At 43.9% G+C, this 20,260-nt stretch overlaps 1 long non-coding RNA gene across 1 annotated transcript in view; it reads right to left on the bottom strand.

Moving 5' to 3' along the window:
• The window catches only part of LOC148126297 (uncharacterized), a 53,466-nt gene extending 34,954 nt beyond the window's left edge, over window positions 1–18,512 (bottom strand). Inside the window, exons 1-2 of the long non-coding RNA XR_015743073.1 lie at window positions 18,236–18,512; window positions 17,029–17,104 (exon numbers count right to left, since the gene is read on the bottom strand). This is a non-coding gene — a long non-coding RNA (uncharacterized LOC148126297). The remainder of the gene's footprint in view (window positions 1–17,028; window positions 17,105–18,235) is intronic.
• Between the last annotated feature and the right edge of the window lie 1,748 nt (window positions 18,513–20,260).

Raw genomic sequence — 20,260 nt, 5'->3', positions numbered from 1 at the left:
ATGATGAATGAGACTTCATCAACGTGCTGATATCAATCTACGCGGAGAAACCCGAACAACCAAAGATCCACATATATATATATATATATATATATATATATATATATATATATATATATATATATATTTTTGTTGTTTCTCACGAAGATTAGTATCTAGGCAACGTTCGATGAAGTTGCCTAGATACTTGAATCTTATGCGGAGAAAACCCAACAACCAAAGATCCACATACAAATACCGAGAACCTCAGAAAAATATATATATATATATATATATATATATATATATATATATATATATATATATATATATATATATATATATATATATATATATATTTTCCCAATACACAGCAAAACAAAGTAACTCTCAATCCAGATAAAAAGCAATTGCTTTGAAAACATGCATTTTCACATTTTAAATTTAGCTACATCAAGGAGGCCCCAGCATGATTACATGCTTACTATGGGATTTAATTCTGAATCTCAAGCTGTCATGACCAGCACTATCCTCAATTGGTGCAGGTTTATCCAGGTGAAGTAAGAAGTTAGATCTGGGTTTGTTACCTTCTATTGTTCATAATTGGATGGAGTCAGAGGCCATGGGCCAGCACAACTATACCATTACATTTAATCTTTGAAGGCAACAAGACTTGAGAAAATTCAGAGAAAAAGAAGTGTATTGGGTTCTCTGCTCCCAAGCTAAGAAGGATAAAGGTAATTCATAATTTATCAAAGACAGAAATTTGTATCATCCTTCAATAACTCTTGAAGTTATTTCAGTGTGGCCGTTATTTTCGGATGGTAGTTTTCAGTTAACAAAAGTTTCCAAATAACTTCTTGAAACTTGGTTATTATCTAAAGGCAAAAAAGGGCAACACTTTGTGAAGAAAGCATAACATTCAGGTAACTATTACCAGAAGGCTTATCACTTATGATTTGATCAGTGTATTAGAAATATAGAAAACTGATGGCAGAAAACACCTAGTGATCTGTTGAGTCTTCCCTTTGAGGTTTTTAACTTATTTAATTTTTAAAAATTTGTTGGATAATGGACATATGTTCAAAGCATGTTTAAACTCAGTTACTGATGACTGGCCCCATACCACCACTAGAAGTTGGTTTGAAGCTCCCACTGTTTTTTCTGCAAAGCAATAATTTCTGACATTACTTTTAAACTTCCTTCCTGTCACTCTGAGCTTATGCCCCCATGTTCTTGATTCTTCCTTAATATTGAAAATACTGCCTTCTAGAACAGTGGTGGGATTCAAATTTTTTTACCACCAGTTCTGTGGGCATGGCTAGGGGACATGGCCATGTGACTAGGTGGGCGTGGCTCCTTTTTTTTTTTTTTTGCTTTTTGCAGCAACCCCCACTGTTTTGGGGCCTTCTGAGCCTCAGGCAAACCTCTGGGGGTGGGGGGACATTTTTGCTCCCAGAAGGCTTCTCTAGGGCTCAGGAAGGCAGAAAACTGAGCCTGTGGGGGCACATGTCACCCCCCAACTTCCATTTTGGGGCCTTCTGGGCCTCAGGGAAGCCTCCTGGGGGGCGTTTTTGCTCCCAGAAGGCTTCCCTCAGGCTCAGGAAGGGGGAAAAAATGGAGCCTGGAGGGGGCGTGCAGCACCTCCCACCCTCCATTTTGGGACCTCCCTGGGGCCCAGGAAGGCAAAATGACTTCCTGAGCCTCAGGGGTGCCTCCTGGGCAAAGCAGTGGGTAAGTGAGGGGAATCCCAGCACAGCTGATCATAGGGAGGAGGAAGAAAAAAATACCTTAAGGAGTGACTGGGTAGGTTAGCATGAGGCAGTGAGAATCGAGCAGCGACCAGGCGACTGGATCAGGGGCGTGGCCAGCCAGAAGTTACCACCAGTTCTGCGACCCATGCCAATTCCTTGCTACCAATTTGCCCAAACTGGTGCGAACCAGCTGAATACCATCACTGTTCTAGAACCTTATTTAGACCCTTAATACATTTAAAGATTTCAGTCATGTTCCCCATCCCCTTTCCCCCTTCTCCTGCAGGATATGCATATTCAGTTCCTCCAGTCTCTCCTGTTATACTTTTGCAAGGTTTCTCAGACCTTGTATCAGGTTTGTTGCTTGTATGAAATCACATTGTACACATATCATTGACAGCAAAATTTTAAATTATAGTTTGTAAAGCCCAGCAGTTGGCTCATATAATACACTAAGCAACAACCAACCCAACCCAATTACAGCTTAGTTCTTGGGCAAACCAGGCTTTATAACAGATTGACAAGATAAGAATTGAGGCTTAGGGAGGTCACAAGTTAATGCCCATTAAAAGAAGGGTAAGATGAGAGTGCAGAACAGAGGCAACATAAGGCTGCATTCATTTAATGAAGGCTTCATTTAAAAAGTAGATAAGGAAACTTAGAAGGAAAATGTAGATAGAAATCCGTTTGCAAAGAAAAGAACAGGAGCTGGTGATGAAGCAGCATGCTGTGGGTCTTAAGCTCCCTGCTTCATGTGATTTTGATATTTGAAAAAATATTTTTAATTAAAAACTGGCATGCTACAAAAGACTCAGTCCCCCCCTCTCCCCTCCCTTCAACCCTGTCCCTTCTCTTTCCAAGACTGCTTCCTGTACTTAAATCAGTTTTCTTACAAAATAAAAATGATGGATGACTGTACCTAAGAGAAATACATATATTTATCTGCCTGAAAAGAGGACAATGTACCTCCACAGGATGGTGGCAAATAGCATTCTGGTGCTTTATGACTTTGTAAGATTCCCCGTGATACTCATTTTGTTAATTGGCAATCACTCCCCTGGCAGCCATTTTGCAAAAGTGCCTTCAACATATACTCAGAATTCTAAATATACCCATTACTAAATAAAAAAAATTTAAAACCCTGGTTTAAGTTATGGAGGTGGCAAACAGAAGAAACTTAGCTACAAGAACTAGAATATATCTAAGAGGAAGCACTAGACGAATAAAGCAATTAAAAAAAAACTGGCTGCCAAAGGCTTCAGGTTGGTATGAAACAGCATTCAGAGTCAATATAAACAAGAAAAAGGAAGGAGATAAGAATAGCAGAAAACTAAGTTTTGTCTGCATAATAAAAATGGGTTTTAAGAAAACCTGAAGTGCAGAAAATTGTGCCTGACCCATTCCAAGCTAAGGGGGCTTTCCCAACATAACTAGAAGATCAAAGGGATAAATGCCATTGTTGGTCTTGACAGCTACATGCCATGGGGAGATGGAGATCAAGTATGCTTCAGATGGAAGAGACATTGTCAAAGACAGCTTTTCCCAATCTGCTGCATTCCAGATGCGTTGGGACTACAACTCCCAAAATTCTGAAACAGAGTGAGCCTGTAGGGAAACGTATGCTAAAATAAGACTATAAACTCCATTTTGGTAGGGAAAAAGGGAACAATTTTTCATTTATATTCAGAAAGTGTAGGGGAAAATGATATTTATCTGTATGATCCATCATTCCTTTTACAACTTTATCACTTTCAAAAGTATGTATGGCTAGAAACATTTCTATTTTTGAAAAAGCAAATGCGATAAGAGGGGGAAACTGTATTAGAAATCAAAATATAATATATTTCATATTGAAAATCCCACATGACAGCTATAATTCCAGTAGAGCTCCCCTCCAGTTTCAATATTATCAAAAATCAAAAATTTTAAGGGAATCTTGTGTTTGGAAACAAATGATAATAATGTAGAACATAATTATAAAACAAAAGAAAAACAAGATAAATGTTTAGGGAGAAAAATTAAATTTTATTTGTAGCTGAAGACCAAATTATTTTATCTTTAAAAGATTTTTTAAAAAGTATGTAAAATGCTCTACAGGCAGAAAGAAACACAAGTGAGAATTAAAGTAAAATGGTTCGGATGTCCTATTGGGGTGTGTGGTGTTTTCTTTGACACTTTCCCATCCTGTAATGTAAAAATGCTGCAAAAAGCCATTATAATTTAGATAGAAGTTTCTTAATCCTTCATAAAACTCTTTTCTGCTGAAGATTAGTCTTCAAGCTAGTTTTCTCTTGGAGCTAGACTACATAAAATGCAATCAATGGCTGTCATTGGTGTAACTGAAGTTGTAAATATTTTTACTTTATACAATTAGCAGACTAACTTCTAGAAACCTTTTTCATTTATCTCTGGAGAAGCTTCCTAGAAACTAGTCCATATTACTAATAAGATTCCCACAATACCCTCATTAAGTCTTTTGAGATTCTTAGCATGTTTTAATCACCAGACCCTCAGCCGTCCAGTGTCTGTGGAAGAATTGATGATGGCAGAGACATGGAAGTCAAACACAACAATTACTGGGAAAGACTGTATTGTTGGAAATTCACAACATAACAACGCAAAAGAATTGGAATAAGCCCTGGGTGAAATCATCCATCACTATCAGTTGTGATATCATCAATATGCTAGTGATACTCAACTTTACCTTTCCATATCTGGTGACCTGAGTGATGGTGCCACTTTCCTTTGTGGTGCCTGGAGGCTGTAGGGAATTGGATGGGGGAAAATGGGCTATGATGAACCCTGGAAAGACCAAGTAGTTTTGAGTACATGGAGCTTCAGGATCCAGATCTTTGACATCTGTAGTTCTGGATGAGGTCACACTACCCTGTTAAGACCCAGTTTGCAACTTAGGGAGTTTCCTGGATGCACAGATCCTGATAAAAGATCAGGTAGCAGTCATGACTAGGAAAACTTTGCAAAACTTTGACTAATGAACCAGCTGCAGCCTTTCCTGATTCAGGGCTCCCTACGCTTTGTCACTCAAGCCCTAGTCATCTCTCATTGGGATCACTGCAATGCACGTTGCATGGGGCTATGCTGGAAATGCTATTCGGAAGCTTCAATTGGTACAAAGTGAGCAGTGCAAGAAGTCTTTGGAATTGGTAGAATGACCAATGTTACACCACTTTTTCAGAAGTTGCACTGGTTTGCTTACGGGTACAGTTCAAGGTGCTGGTGATGACCTTTAAAACCCTTCATGGCATAGATCTAGATTACTTGATGAACTGTCTCATCCTGCTAAGACAAGCCCACCCTATTTGTGCCAGCAAGAGTCTGCTGATGACCCTGCCAGTTAAGGAACTCTGACTGACAGAATCCAGAAGAACTTTTGTGCTGTAGTGCTGGCCCTCTGCAATATCTTACCCTCTGGGATGAGGTTTGCCTCCACCCTCTTATCCTCCTCCAAAGGCCTGAAACCCTGACTCTGCCAATTGGCCTGAGGACCCAATAGGGGAGCACATTACTGGAAGTGCCTGCTGGTCTAATTAGATGACCGAACCCTCTCCCATCTTTCTGCTCTGCCTCTACCCATCTTCCTTAATTTCATATTATTTTACTTCCTTTATTTATTTTTATTGTTTTATGTCTTTGCTATTGTTATAGTTATACACACACACACACACACACACACACACACATATATATATATATATATATATATATATATATATATATATATATATATATATATATATATATATATATATGCCTGATGATGGCAGATGAGATTCTGCCGAAACGTTGCTACAACTTTAAAAGCACAACTACAATGACATGGAAAATACCTGAACAAAGCTGAATGCCATACATGTAAGTACCCATGAAAACTTGAGAATATATATATATTTCATTTTATTGCTATAAACTGCCCAGAGTAGTCTCATGGCAAGATGGGCAGCAAACAAATTTAACAAATAAATATTCAGAGGGTTCCAAATTGTTGAAGTAATAAAGCTTTATCCCTCTTTGAACATTAACGATACCCCATATACAAGAGGAGCTGGATCTGTTTTGAAGAGGCATATCTTGCAGAGGAGAAAACATTGGGCCAGTTCTCTTTCTCCATTTGTAGGATGACATGTGAACAAGACAGAATCTTTGGTTCCCTTAGGTGGCACATATGTTATTTTCAAAGATTTACCAAACAGTTCTACTGTTTACAATTCCACAGCATCTGTGAGATCATTTCCATCCATTAATGCTGGTCATAACAAAGGGGTTAAACCATTATATCGATATATGTCTATATCTATCTATCTGTCAATCATCTATCTATCTATCTATCTATCTATCTATCTATCTATCTATCTATCTATCTATCTATCTATCTATCTTCTGCTATAGTTTATCCCCCCAGAGGGGGGGATCCTCCTTAAAATATATAGCAATTTCACTAGAAAATTTTTTAGGACAAACCTTGATGCAATGATTGACTACCTAAAAAAAAAAAAACACATGCAATCAAAGACCACAATTTTATTTCTTAATTTAGTAATACAGGAGGGTCTGTACCCTGCAAAAGTGAACTGATTTCAGACATTCAGGGGGTAGTGGATTCAAATTCCCTTGAGCAATAAACTTTAATACTGTAGAATGGAATATAAATAAGATGTTGCCTGTAAAAAACAGAATGAAAACCTTGACTTTCTTGAAAGTATTGTGCAAATGGACATGAAACTGGACCACTGTCTTGCCCCATTCCATCCAGAGGCCTGAAACCTCCAGTGAAACAGCCTCTCCACCAAACCCATGCATATACTTTGAATAAAAGAGAAAGAAGAAAAATACCCTTGCCCAAATCCACTGTTCGATAGCAGAGGCAATATTTACTGGAAATGTAGAATTTCTCCCTTTGTCCTTCCTCTTCTCCTTCCCCTTTAGCATTGCTGGGTTGTGCTCTCAGGCCACTGGACATGGATCAGCAATGGGAAAAGCACATATCACAGTGATACAATTTTCTGTTGGGTCACTATAGATTTATGGTATAACCCTAACCCTAACCCTTCAGAGTAACGTTAAATTTATGTATAGCTTTTAGAATTTTGTACTTCAGAAAGGGGCTCATTGTCCTTGCAGGATTTTCCTCACAAACAAACCTTTCCGCTTACAGAAAAATAAACGTTGCCAAGCATCCATATTCCTTGGACCCTTTCTTTTCGTTGGTAGCTGGTAACTGTGTATTGTCACATCAATGTGAATTCTTGCAATGAGCTATGATAGGCCTGTTATTACAGAACTTTGATTTGTTTTTTTTAACTTGAATTTATTAGTTACTCAGTTCCAATGGACCCTGAGTGGTGTGTTTTTAATTTATTAGAATTTACTTACTGCATTGATATGGGTGCCCATCTTATAACAGTAACTCTGGATGGCATTCAGCTTAGACAATTTAGTTGCTGAAAACCACTCACCCACCTGTGATGTCACAGTCTTGTCACTCTAACGTAGCCTTGTAAGAAACCTGTATAACCAGATTTGCAGGAAAACTCTTTCAAGGCCATTCCTATGAAAAATGGCCTATTTGTTGGGCCTAACTGAAAAGGATTTGTGGTCATAGCGCCATATGAATGTTGTTCTCCTAGAGCAGGGGTGTCAAACTTGCAGTCCACGGGCTGGATGCGTCATGCGCTGGCCACGCCTACCCCCAGTTTAGTGAAGGGGGGGAAAGTTGCAATACATCACATGACGACGTGACATCGCAAGTTTGACATCCCTGCTCTAGAGCAAGGTTTTCCTTTCAGGTTTTTAAGACAGAGTTGAGTTTTAATATCCCCTTTGTATTTTTACAGGTTGTTATTCTTTCCAGGTTACATTGTTCCTATTTGTGTTCTGGCAATGTTTACCCAAAGGTGGCATGCAAAGGTGGCATACATTTTTTTGCCCAAAGGTGACATACCATAGGCTGGATTTTATTTATTTTTTATTTTTTTTATTTTTTTTTATTTTGTCAAGCGATTATAAGATAACAGGTATAAGTATAAACATAGTTATGAATACATGAAATGGATACATATAAGAAAAATAAAAAGAAACAATAGGACAGGGACGGTAGGCACGTTGGTGCGCTTATGCACGCCCCCTACAGACCTCTTAGGAAGGGGGGTGAGGTCAATAGTAGACAGTTTAAGGTTCAAGTTTTTAGGGTTTGGGGAAGAAACCACAGAGTCAAGTAGAGTATTCCAGACATTGACCACTCTGTTGCTGAAGTCGTATTTCCTGCAATCAAGTGTGGTGTGGTTTACCTTGAGTTTGTATCTATTGATTTGGGCTAGCAGAGGGATGCATTCCTTGGTCAGCCCCTTGTGGAAAAAACAGGCCCCAGATGTGTCTTCCGGGAAGTCAGTGAGGAGCATACGTATTTGTTTTCTTCCCCCCAGGTGTTAAGTTTTGAGAGCAGACTAAGTTTGCCTTGTTGAGCCTTGTAACCCCCCCTGACTTCTTCTTGTAAACTTCTGTGTCAGCAGAAGAGGAAAGAACTTCAAAAGGGTCGGCACAGCCCCGGGGGAGGTTGTGCAGAGACGCCAGCACAGAGATCCTAATCAGGAAAGCAAGCAATTGGGGGTTATATTTGTCTCAGAAGCTGGGACGGGCCGAGCCTTCTAAGGCAGAAAGAGGAGCTTGATTCGGCCTCCAAGCCCCTCAGAGAGTATTGGCTTTTGCTGGGCTCCAGGCATTGCTGCAATGCCAAGGGAACAGCCCAGTTCAAACTCAGGCGGCAGAGAAGGAGGGAGGGTGAGAGAATGAAGTACAGGAGCTGTTGGAGATAATGGATTTTTAACAGGCTTGGGTAGACCTTGGACAGAAGCAAGAGATGTTATCATCCAAGCCCAGCATTCCTCTTTGAAGGGGGTGAGGTGGGGTAAATGGTTGTCTCCTCCCCTGCTCTTACTTCTTCCTAGCTAATATTAACATTCCAGCCAGGACTGCTAAATAGAATCTTAATTAGAGCTGATACTCTTGTGCAAGGATTTTTTTCTTAACTCAGGGTTGCTGTCAGGGTGTCTTGCTTCTGCTCTTCTTTGGGGGATATTGTATTCAGCTGCAAAAAGCATGACTGAAATGTAATGTGCATGCCAGGAAGAGAACGGGAAGGAAGGGAAAGGAAGGGGGGAGAAGGAGAATGAAGATCAGCAAAGCTGGAGTGGCTTGCAGCCTCCACCTCGTGTCAGCATGACCCACCTCTTTCCGGAGAAACCCAAAACATGCTGTTTCAATCAAAGAATACTTTGCTCCCATTCAGCTAAACAAAATAATAATAATAATAATCCAGCAGCAGGGCATCCAATCTGGTTGCCCATCAGCCACAGCAATCTGTGAGGAGAACTTAACTTTCTTCATCTTTGGGGGAGACAGATGTTATTTCTGGATTAGAAGGGGGCTTTTTCCTGGATTTAAGAATATTAACACAAGAATACCCAGATACTTGCTAGGGAGCAGGCACAGACCTGGATCCAAGATTCTTATGCAGAGCAAAATACATGTTGTTTGGTTCTAATCCACACAGCGATTTATAACATAAACTGCCTACTCTAGCTGAGGCCAACCTTGCAAGAAGTGAAACACTGTAGGGTGTAGTTATTAGTCCTATAAAGTGGTTTAGTTTGATTTCAGAAAATTGCACATGGAAGTATGAACAAAGATTTTGGTTTGGAACTCTTTAAAGCAGCTGTATCTTTTCCCAAGCAGGAAGGATCCCAGGAGAATGATGTCACTGCTTTAAAGAATCTGTAAGTCAGATCTATCTTCTTTCTCTGATTCATTGAATGCTACACACTAGATAGCTAAATTTCTTACTTTTTGGATGGGAGCCACCACAAAATCCCAGAACTGAAGAGGATCTTGCGGGGGAAAGGAGGTAGCAAACTACTTCCATATTGTTACCAAGAAAAACACAACAGCACTTGCAGGCAAATTTCAATATCACTAAACCATCAAAATCCTTGCCAGAAATCATTCACATACAGCCTGCATCAGGACACAAGTATGGAATGGCAGCGTTGGCATCAATTGCAGCATTGGCATGATGGTGTCATATGCACATTTTACCATTTCCCCTCCTGCTCTTCTCGTGGATGCTCATGCACAGATGTGCCCATATTTTCAATGGGAATTGAGTTGGACTCAAGAAAGCTTGCACTTCTGTGGCATCATGTAACAATTGCTATGATGGTATAAAGCAGGCTTGTCCAACCCGCGGCCCACGGGCCGCATGCGGCCCAGGTCGCCTCGTAATGCGGCCCAGTGCCCACCCCATCGTGCCACAGCCAGCGAGAAGGAGGAGGAGAGGCAGGCGCGAGGCGGGGCGAGGCGAGCGCCAGGCCAAGCAGCAAGAGAAAAGGCGGGCACCGTCAGAGCGCCACCTCCTGCTGTTATCACCGCTGCTTCTGCCCCTGCCACCGCTGCTGCTTCTGCCCCCGCCACCGCCACCACCCCCGCCGCTTCTGCCCCACCGCCATCCCCGCCGCTTCTGCCCCCGCCGCCACCCCCGCCGCTTCTGCCCCGCCGCCACCCCTGCTGCTTCTGCCCCCGGCACAGTGGCGGGGGCAGAAGCAGCAGCGGAGGCGGAGGCAGAAGCGGTGGCGGCGGCGGGGGCAGAAGCCTTCCCCCACCGCTGTAGCAGCAGCAGCAGCAGCAGCAGTGGCGGGGCAGAAGCCTTCCCCTGCCGCTGCTTCTGCCCCCGCCGCTTCTGCCCCACCGCCACCCCCCGCCGCTTCTGCCCCCGCCACCACCCCCGCCGCTTCTGCCCCGCCACCCCTGCTGCTTCTTCCCCAGCGCCAGTGACTTATGGTACCTTATCCTATCAACCAATGATGACAGTGCTGATATGATAGTAGCAAAGGCATGCTTTATATGGCTAAAGGTGTGACTATAAATCCCTGGGCACTCTTACCTGTAACAGAACTGTATCTTGCCACACTTAGCAAGATTCCTGAATAAATGTACTGCTGATTTGCCTTGCAGAGGTTCTCAATGTTGTGGGTCTCTTCAGTCCTGAAGTCACTAGAGATTAAATTGGTCTAATATCTGGTTTCAATATATGGAAAAAATAACACCAATTATCCTTCCTACTCAGAGGTGGTGGTATTCAGCAGGTTCTGACCAGTTCTGGAGAACCGGTAGTGGAAATTTTGAGTAGCTTGGAGAACATGATAGCGGTCTTCCAATATTTGAGGGGCTGCCACAGGGAGGAAGGGGTCAAGCTATTTTCTAAAGCACCTGTAGGCCAGTCAAGGAATAATGGATGGAAACTGAACAAGGAAGGAGAGAGTTAACCTGGAAACAAGGAGAAACTTTCTGACAGTGAGAACAATCAAGCAATGGAACAGCTTGCCCTCGGAAGTTGTGGGAGCGCCATCACTTGAGACTTTCAAGAAGAGATTGGACTAGCATTTGTCAGAAATGGTGTAGGGTCTCCCACTTGTGCAGGGGGTTGGACTAGATGACCTACAAGGTCCCTTCCAACTCTGATTATCTCTTATCTGTTAACTGGCAAATACTACCACCTCTGACTGGCCCCCACCTATTCTCTGCCTTCCAAGTCGAGTCCCATCTGATCGGCTGGGTCTTCTTTTTGTTGCCCTGGACAGGAGAACGGAGCTGGAAAGCAGGTTAGTGGGGTGGGGAAGGAATGGGATTTTGCAGTAACCTTCCCCCAGGAGTGGGGTGGGAATGGAGATTTTGTAGTAACGTTCCTCTACCACGCCCACCACGCCATGCCCACAGAACTGGTAGTAAAATGTTTTTAATCCCACCACTGTTCCCACTGGTATCTCTAGTCCCTGTTGAACTCCCACTTCCACAGCTCCCATATTCGGCAAAGAGGCCTCTGAAGGCTTGGTGTGGCAGAATGGGAAGCCTTGTAGTGAAGTTTTAGCCTTGGTATTTGGATGCAGGGATCTTTTGTGCCAGGCTGTCTGGAAAGCTTATCAATAAGGATATCTGCAGAGGAATCCAAAAAAAGTCAAAATGGTGACCACAGCCGTAGGATCAAAGACCCTGGCATGGCCAACATTTTGAGGGTATTTTGTTTTCGTTTTTATCTTTCGGTAGACAACCCTGAACAGGTATCCCTCGATTTACGACCACCATTGAGCCCAAATTTTCTGTTGAGACATTTGTTAAGTGAGCTTTGACGTCCATTTTACCATCTTCCTTGCCACCATTGTTATGTGAATCGTTGCCATTGTTACCTTAGTAGCCTGGTTGTTTATGTTAATCTGGCTTTCCCCATTGATTTTGCTTGCCAGAAGGTCTCAGTATGAGCCAATTGCAAAGCATCTGAAATTTGATCACGTGACCATGGAAATGCTACCATGGGTCGTGTGAAAAATGGTCATAAGTCACTTTCCTCAGTGCCATTGCAACTTTGGACGGTCACTAAACGAACTGCTGTAAGTCAAGGACTGCCTGTATTGTCCACCTTCTTTTTCAGTTCTTATACATAACTCCAGTCCTCTCTCCTGCTTACTCAAAGTCAACAGGACTTCTACCCTCCCTGCGTCTGGCCCATTAACTCCTCCCCTTCCCAGCGACCAATAGAATGGAGCAGGCTCCACCAGGCACCGCCTAATGCAGGGGTCTCCAACCGTGACAACTTTAAGACTTGTGGGCTTCCACTCCCAGAATTCCTGGGAATTCTGGGAATTGAAGTCCACAAGTCTTAAAATTGCCAAGGTTGCAGACCCCTGGCCTAATAGTTATCAGCTCCGGTTGCAAACCTCCAAGCTCTCTCACGGCCTTCTCCCCTCTTCCGACTGAGGGGTGAACCTGCCTCTGTGGATCTCTTCTTCTTCTTCTTCTTCTTCTTCTTCTTCTTCTTCTTCTTCTTCTTCTTCTTCTTCTTCTTCTTCTTCTTCTTCTTCTTCTTCTTCTTCTTCTTCTTCTTCTTCTTCTTCTTCTTCTTCTTCTTCTTCTTCTTCTTCTTCTTCTTCTTCTTCTTCTTCTTCTTCTTCTTCTTCTTCTCTTCTTCTTCTTCTTCTTCTTCTTCTTCTTCTTCTTCTTCTTCTTCTTCTTCTTCTTCCCCCGTTTGATGTCCGTGGTGCAAAGAAGGAGGGAGGCCAGCGCGGCCACCCTTCACCCTGAGAGGCACGGAAAGCCGAAGCCACTACAAAGGACTTCGGCTTCTTGCCCTGCGATCCCATTTCTCAGGAAAGGCTCCAGAACAAACAGCCCTTTGTCTTACCCACCGGCCGTCTGCCACCACCCAGATTTTCAAAAACCAGGTAGATTAGAGTTTGAGGGTAAATACCACCCACAACTCCAGCCAAGAAAGAAGAAGAAGAAGAGGGGGTGGAGGTTTGTATGGAAAAAAAGACTTTTCAAAAGCCCTGATTTCTTCTCTCTGTTCGTTGTTGGCGTTTCAGCGCCCTTTCGACTCTGGGCGTTTTTCTGGAAAGGCGGACTACAAAACTTCAATGCTTAGAAAGCCGCAGATGAGATCTCCCGTTGGCTGCTGTCCCTTGAGCCTCGCCCGCCCTTTGCTCAACCAAGAGCGGGCTGACGTGGGAATACCGGAGGGCGGGAGGGTGGGGGTGGGTGGGGGGAAGAGACATCAGGCGGCCCTTTAATTCCCCCCCCCACACACTTTTAAACTTGTTTTTACGACGTTAACCGGCTAAGTAAACGTTGCTGCCTTTGATTGCCTTGAAGTGACAAATGAAAACATACCCCTTTGAAAAGCGGTATTCTTTGGTGGACGGAGAGGACGGGAAGGAGAAAGTGGAGGGGGGAGTTCGGATAGAGCTGTCAGGCTGAATTAATGTGGGGGTAGAGCCGCATTTTGAGAGCCGCGAACCGAAGCAGTCAGTCCGAACGGGAGTCTGTTGGAGGAGTTTCTCCAGCTACACTCCAGATTTCTGATCTTCCCCCGCTACAGTTTTCCCACCCCGACGTATTTTACTGCCTTTGATTCGATGTGAACAGGACGAATTAAATTGCGAATATTATCCGCCTTACAGATCGGTATAGAAAGGCTTAAATCTAATAAGAGCCGAGTTAATAAAGACGATTGAGCCTAAAGGGGTAACATTACGGATGCGGCTGGAAGTGGGAAGGTCAGCTGAGGTCACTCCCCGCTTAGTCCTATTTCAGGGAAATGGCGAGGAACAAAACCAAGAACAAAATACTCGATGGCAGAATTTATCCAGAACGCTAAACCTTTACAAAGGTTTGCCCGTTTCACGGACCTACGTTAGGACGTAAATCGGGGCCGCTTTGGTTTGCTCAAAAAACAAACCGTGATTTCAGAACAGTGTCTTGACACTATGTGAGAAAAGGCCAACCAATTCAGGATAGTCGGTCTAGTTAATCCAAATTGGAGACACGTTCAATGAAGAGTTTAGGATCCAGGTAAGAATGAAGGATGTCATTTTGTGAGTGGGGTTCCCCTTCCCTCCTCTCTGCTTTCCAGACTGAAGAAAAACTTCAGCAGGCTCACTACCAGTAGTAGTTACTCACTGAGCTGATGGTCTAAAGAATACAGTCAAAGGCACACTATCTCTTTGCTTTATGGGTAAAGACTGTCCCCAGGAGAACACAAATTTTGGGGGGTTTCGTAAATGTGAATTCCAGGACTCCGATTGGGTGATATTACTATAACTGTGAGAGAACCCACCACAAACGATCCTTATAGAAACATTTCAGCCCTTGCAATGTAATCATGATTATAATTGTGTCTGAAAACCCAATTGATTCTCTGAAATTTATTTGGTCCTGCTTCATCTACCTGAGCTTCAAAATTGTATTTCTTGGTGAGTTTCCAAAACCCCGCTTAGAAAGAGGATCAGTGGCCTGCTTGATTCCAGTCCAAGAGCAGTTTCTACCTTCATTCTAGGCTTGGGGAATTTTTTTCAATTCTTTAAAAGTCAAGATAGGATAGGATAGGATAAGGGGAGGGGAGGGGAGGGGAGAATGACATTTGTTTTTCTTGAAAAATGACTATTTCATAAATGATGTTCAACAAGAATATTTTAAGGAAGCCGAGTCCATTGGTGAAAAATGCTTTCTTTTTATCGCTTTCCATTTTTCCCTAGAGGGGATTTTAGCCGTGAGTTCAGAACGCTTGAAATGTCCCGGCCATAGCAAGATTGCTTGGAAGGCTACAGTGACTCCCAGGAAACCTGCCTATAGGATCGGGCTGAGTGTCGATACTGGCCTTTCCTTCCTTCCTTCCTTCCTTCCTTCCTTCCTTTCCTTTCCTTTCCTTTCCTTTCCTTTCCTTCCTTTCCTTTCCTTCACGGTCGGGTGAGGAGGAGCCGTGGCCGAAACTGCCCGGCTGCAGCCAAAGGCTTGATTCCCCGAGGGAATGCATTCGCGTTACCGCCTTTCCTCGGCGGAAGGGTCGCCCTCCTCTTTCTAGCCTACTGAGGCCTCCGCAGCTTCTTTGCAGCTCTTCCCTTCGCAGCAGCGAGCCGCTTAGCTGCCGCCCCTCCCCTCTCGGGCAAACTGATTCTGTGGGAGGGGGAGAAAGAACCGCGAGGAAATCTTGGAGCGGAGAAGGGCGAGGAGCGCTTCCCCCCAGACCAGAGAGCCAGAATTGTCTGCCCAGAGGAGGCAGGGAAGAGCGCCGAGGACTCTGCTGACATCCGAATGAAATCAACTCGGAGTCCATTACACCAGAGGATTAGCTAATTGCCAGATCAGAGAGACGAGGAAGAAAAATAAATAAATATGCCTTTAAGTAACCGAAAGTAATTATAACCCCATTGTTGACGCTAACGATTAATAATTGATCGGCTGTTCTACACAATGAAATGTCAGTTTACGCTCCTTTGAATGCACATATGGCTATTTCTTTCGGGGGAGGGGAGGGACCCGCCGTTTCGGATCCTAAACATTTGATATTTGGAAAGGCAGCCGGTATGAGAACCTTCTTGGCTTCGGAATAAGAAGGACCTGGATATTCAGCTGGGTGCCCTCTAAGGGGAGAACGGGCACATTTGTTTTATTACATTTCAGACGCTGCTTATTACAATACAAACTACTTATTTAATTACAAACTCAAAGCTCCGAGCTGAGGTGCAGCCCTGACGAGATTATCGTTATCTTTCCTCTCTTAAGGGCGAGGAAGCGAAAATGTCCCCCCCACCCACCACCACCACCACCACCAGGAAACGATCTTAAAGAGTATCCTCTTGTCTGACTGTTTGATAATTTAACGCGGAGATCACTTAAACGCCCGTCATCGGGAAGGGGCGCTTGCAGGTGGGCCCACCCTAAGCGGCTCTTGGCTGTCAAGGAAGCGCAGGGGACGATGATGGGCTCAATTGGAATAAGCAGGTCGCTAAAGACGTCGTTTTTGGGCGGTGGGGGGTGAGGGAACCGTCTTCTGAGGCCCACGGCGTCCTGACAGTCCCGGGAGGAGAATCCTGTCCCTTTCTGAGTGCAGGGATCGTGTGAACGGAGCGAAAAGGCAAAGGCCGACCCTTGCGCCAAACAGGCAGCCAGGGACAGCCAGGCTTGGGCGGAAAAAGAGCCATCACAAAACACCCTTCTGCGAACTTGTCGCCGCCTTTTCCTTTTCGAAAAGCCGCATTATCTCACGCACAGACACTTAAGGCTTGGTGGGGAGGGGACAGAAGGGGTGGGGGATGGGGGACCCAACACGTGTCTAGTCTTCAAAAGTACGAAGGTCCATTGCTGAGATCGTCGGGGTGTCACTTTCACCATCTGTAGGGACGCGGTTTTTAGCGCCTTTCGTCAGAGTCTGTACCTCCTTTTGGAGTCTTTTCAGATGCCCCAATACCTGAAGTGAATGAACCCCCAAACCGGCTTACTCCCGGATTAAAAAACAAACCAAAAACAAACTCATCAACCTTAACCCCTTCCTTTTGGGCATACTAAGCAACCACCAGAACAGCTAAATTAATTTCGCCCTCACTTTCTTCTTCCGACGTCTGTTAATTAGGGTGGCGAGTAACGTTTAGGATAAATTCATTCCGCTTTTATCCCGCTCCGGGATCAGGGCGGTCAACAAACGGCGGCACCTCTCAAAAAGTTACCCTGCCTGCTTTATGGGTTGCGTAAGAAGATTCGACACCCGTAGACGCTCCGCGCGATTGGAGAGGCGAAACCAGAGCCCTGCACTAACTAAAAGCAACCTCCCAAATAAGCGCCCCGATCCATTGGGCTCTTGCAGAATCCGATTTTGCTGCGGCTGTAAGCCTGGGATGAAAGCTCTGCATTCTCTTAAGTAGACGCTGCAGTCGACAGGGAATGGAGTAGGCGCGTTTACCTGGAATCCACCGGGCCACACCAACTGAGCCAAAGAGACCCAAGAGCAGCGCCGGCGAAGGGGATCGGTTGTAACTCTAGAAAAAAGGACGCGGAGCAGGGTTATTGTAACTCTAGGAAAGGACGTCGACTGCAGGGTTATTGCAAGTGGGAAAGAAGCGCGCCGGCGGCTTCCAAAGCCGCCTTAATGGCAAGCCATTTTTCGGCTGGGAGGGCTCAATGGCAAGCAATCCATGGCAAGCAATCCGCGAAGCCTCCTGTTCCCCGGCCCTTGTGTCTGGAAAGCTAAAACCCTCCACCTCGCCGCGTTCCGGTCTTTTTCAAGCAAAAGCACAAAAACAGCAAAGCGGTCACAATCTTACACTTGACTGGGGAAGTGGGGGTGGGTTTAAAAAAAACAACAACCCTGCGGAGGAGTCTCTTAACTGCCCGGCCCGCTCTTCCCCACCCCGCTGCAAGAGAAATGAGAGCGGGACAAGTATCAGTTCTTTCAGACTGTTTCTTTTCTAGAAACAAGTTTCCTCTTATGGACAACACGCATTGCAGCCCTTTGAAGGTCAGGACAGAGAGCAGCGAAAAATTGGAGGGGGGGCAAGCTCATCCCCCTCCTTTTGGGACAATCAACCCAACCAGTCTCAAGAGTGGCAGAAGAAGGGAGAGAAGGCGGCTACCGGACTCTGAAACTAGCGTTAATCGTTAAAATTAGAGGCACGGGGTTGTGCTAACCCAACAGAAGTTGAAGGCAAAGGAAAATTGGAGAAGGCTCGGGTGGTAAAAAATTTGGGCCACTGTCTGGGCTGCAAAGCGATGAGATATTACAACAATCAACTCGTTCTTTAAACGTTATTTAAGAAGAGAGTGGACAACCGTTTGTGTGAAACAAACATTGTAAGGTTTTCTCCCGGAGCAGAGGGTTGGACTTGAAGATCTTTAAGGTCCCTTCCATCTGTGTTATTCTGTTATTTAAATGGCTCCCTCATTGGGGGAGGGGGGAGAGGAAAAATGTGAAACCAAATATGAGAATACCACATCGTCCTTTGGCACTGTATTTTAATGTTATCGTTAGTCCTTGCCTTCCTCGTCTCCAGACTTTTTAAAGGAGTACAGGTCTGTCTAATTAGGGGGCGAAATCCCTCAGAAAGTTCTCCTGCGAGTTGACAGAGACTGAAGTGAAACTTCGGATCTAGAGGAGAATTCCTAAATCAAACCTTCATTAAAACGCAGCGGATACACACACACACCGGATTGTGCAGATCCAGTTGAGAAGAACTGCCCTGTAATCTTAGCCATAGTAGATGTGGAGCGGATCCTGCTCTTCTTTCACACCGCAGAAGGTCCGCAAGGACGGTGAGAGGGGCCGCGGTTCCATTAGGGACCGCTCCGTGTTGGCATTCTTCCTCCACTTCGACCCAGAGATTACACCAAACCGGCTAAAACCTGACAGTCCCAGGAGCAGGAGCAGGAGGAGGAGGAGGAGCAGGAGGAAGTGAAGAAGGAAGCAGTTCACAGCTTCAAGTCTTCCAACTTTTCCTCTAAAGTCGTTAGATTTCCTAATCTTTGCCACAAAATGAATTTAAAGTAAAACCAAATGGAATGTGCATATTTCCTGTCAAAACAAAACAAAAAAAACCCGGAATATAACAAGAAGGGAGACAGGCCAAAAGACAGAAAAGTGGAGGTGAAACTATTATGTAAGTGGTAGATCTTAGGAAAAAAAAATGTTTCCTTATAAAGAGCCTCCAAAAAGGGAAAAGAGGCAGGTTGTTCTAGCAATGAAAGCACCAGGCCCCCCAAAAGGAACTGTGAGTTCTAGTCCAACATTAGGCATATGAAGTGGATGTAACTGTGGGCCAGTCATCACCCTCAGCCCAACTCACACCACATGGTTGAAGTTGTGAGGAAAAGTGGAGGAGGAAGGAGTATTAGATATGTTCAGGACTTACAGTTATTTATAAGAATAATAAAGGCAGGATAAAAAAAAGTTTTTTTGTTTTTTAAAAAAACCCAAGTCTCAGCGTTTTCCACAATAATCTGACTAGGAGAAATGATTTGTACTCCCAACTGGGGAGGGAGATTGCAGAGCTTTTCTTCAACCTGTTTTAGCCTGGATTTTAAAAAGAAAACACCACTACGTTGTGTTTAAATGTGAAATTATTTTAATACCACATGTCATTCCTAATAAGAAATCTGTTTTGCCAGCCACACAATAATGCACGTGGCTGAGTGTTATTAATTCAAATCTCATTGTAATCTGGGCTAGTAGAGATATTAGTAAATTTCCGATAGTACCATCTACCACTGAAATGAATTGAAGGGATGCAAACCTAACGTAGCACCTTTTATGTTAACCCAAATTGAAAAAAAAACAGGCACATCTTTATTTCTGTTTAGCTGAAGCTTTCGGGGTGAATTCCTCCATGGGCTGGTCCTCTACTGTTTCCTGCAGATCAGTATAAAATATCACGTACTCTAAATTATTTCTTAAGTGCAAAAAAAATTGCACAGACACCCTAAGAAATAAGGAGTGGGAAAAACATTTCAATAAATTCATTTGTGTCTGTGTAATGAGCAGTAAACAGTTTTCACTTAGTTGGAATAACTTCTAGGAACGAGGATTAGCCTGATTAATTTAATTGGACTTATTTAACTGCCTTACTAAAATCCAAAGATGTACTTTAAAACGTATTTATTTTGAAACCCAAGCCATTTATGTGTGTGGGAACTTCAGGTAAAGAAAAGAATCCCATTGGGTTAAGAAGATTCTCTCCCTTCCTGCAAATTTGTCAACTTGTTCCAACAGTGTCTCTCATCTTTTGGCTAAGCTGCTCTAAGCACCAAGGGACTAAACTGCAAATGCCTAAAATGTTTCCAACCTTCCTATAGCTGCAGCCTTCCCCTCCTTCCACCAGCCCTCTTTCTCTCTTTCCCTCTCTCTCTCTCTTTCTCACAACTCCACATTCTTTATCCAGTTAACATTCCCTTGGCTGAAGTCTGAACTATCTGAGATCACTTTCAAATGCCCTTTCTAACAAGCCCCTGAGCCAGAGGCCACTAATTTTCAGTGAACAAAAAGCCACTGGAGAGAGTCCCGTTTGTCAATATCAACTGTTCCAGCCATTTGCCATCTTCAGACACATCGGCCTATCTGAGCTGGCAGATGTTTAGACAAGATTTTATAAATGGTTCAATATCAGCCCGTAATGAACCCCAACTGACCATCGCAAAGCAGCTAA

Source organism: Pseudonaja textilis, chromosome 3, assembly GCF_049901715.1.
Source record: "Pseudonaja textilis isolate UNSWEBS1 chromosome 3, rPseTex1.2, whole genome shotgun sequence".
Lineage (NCBI taxonomy): Eukaryota > Metazoa > Chordata > Lepidosauria > Squamata > Elapidae > Pseudonaja > Pseudonaja textilis.
The sequence above is the reverse complement of the archived record's forward strand: the minus strand, read 5'-3'. Positions and strand labels throughout refer to the sequence as shown.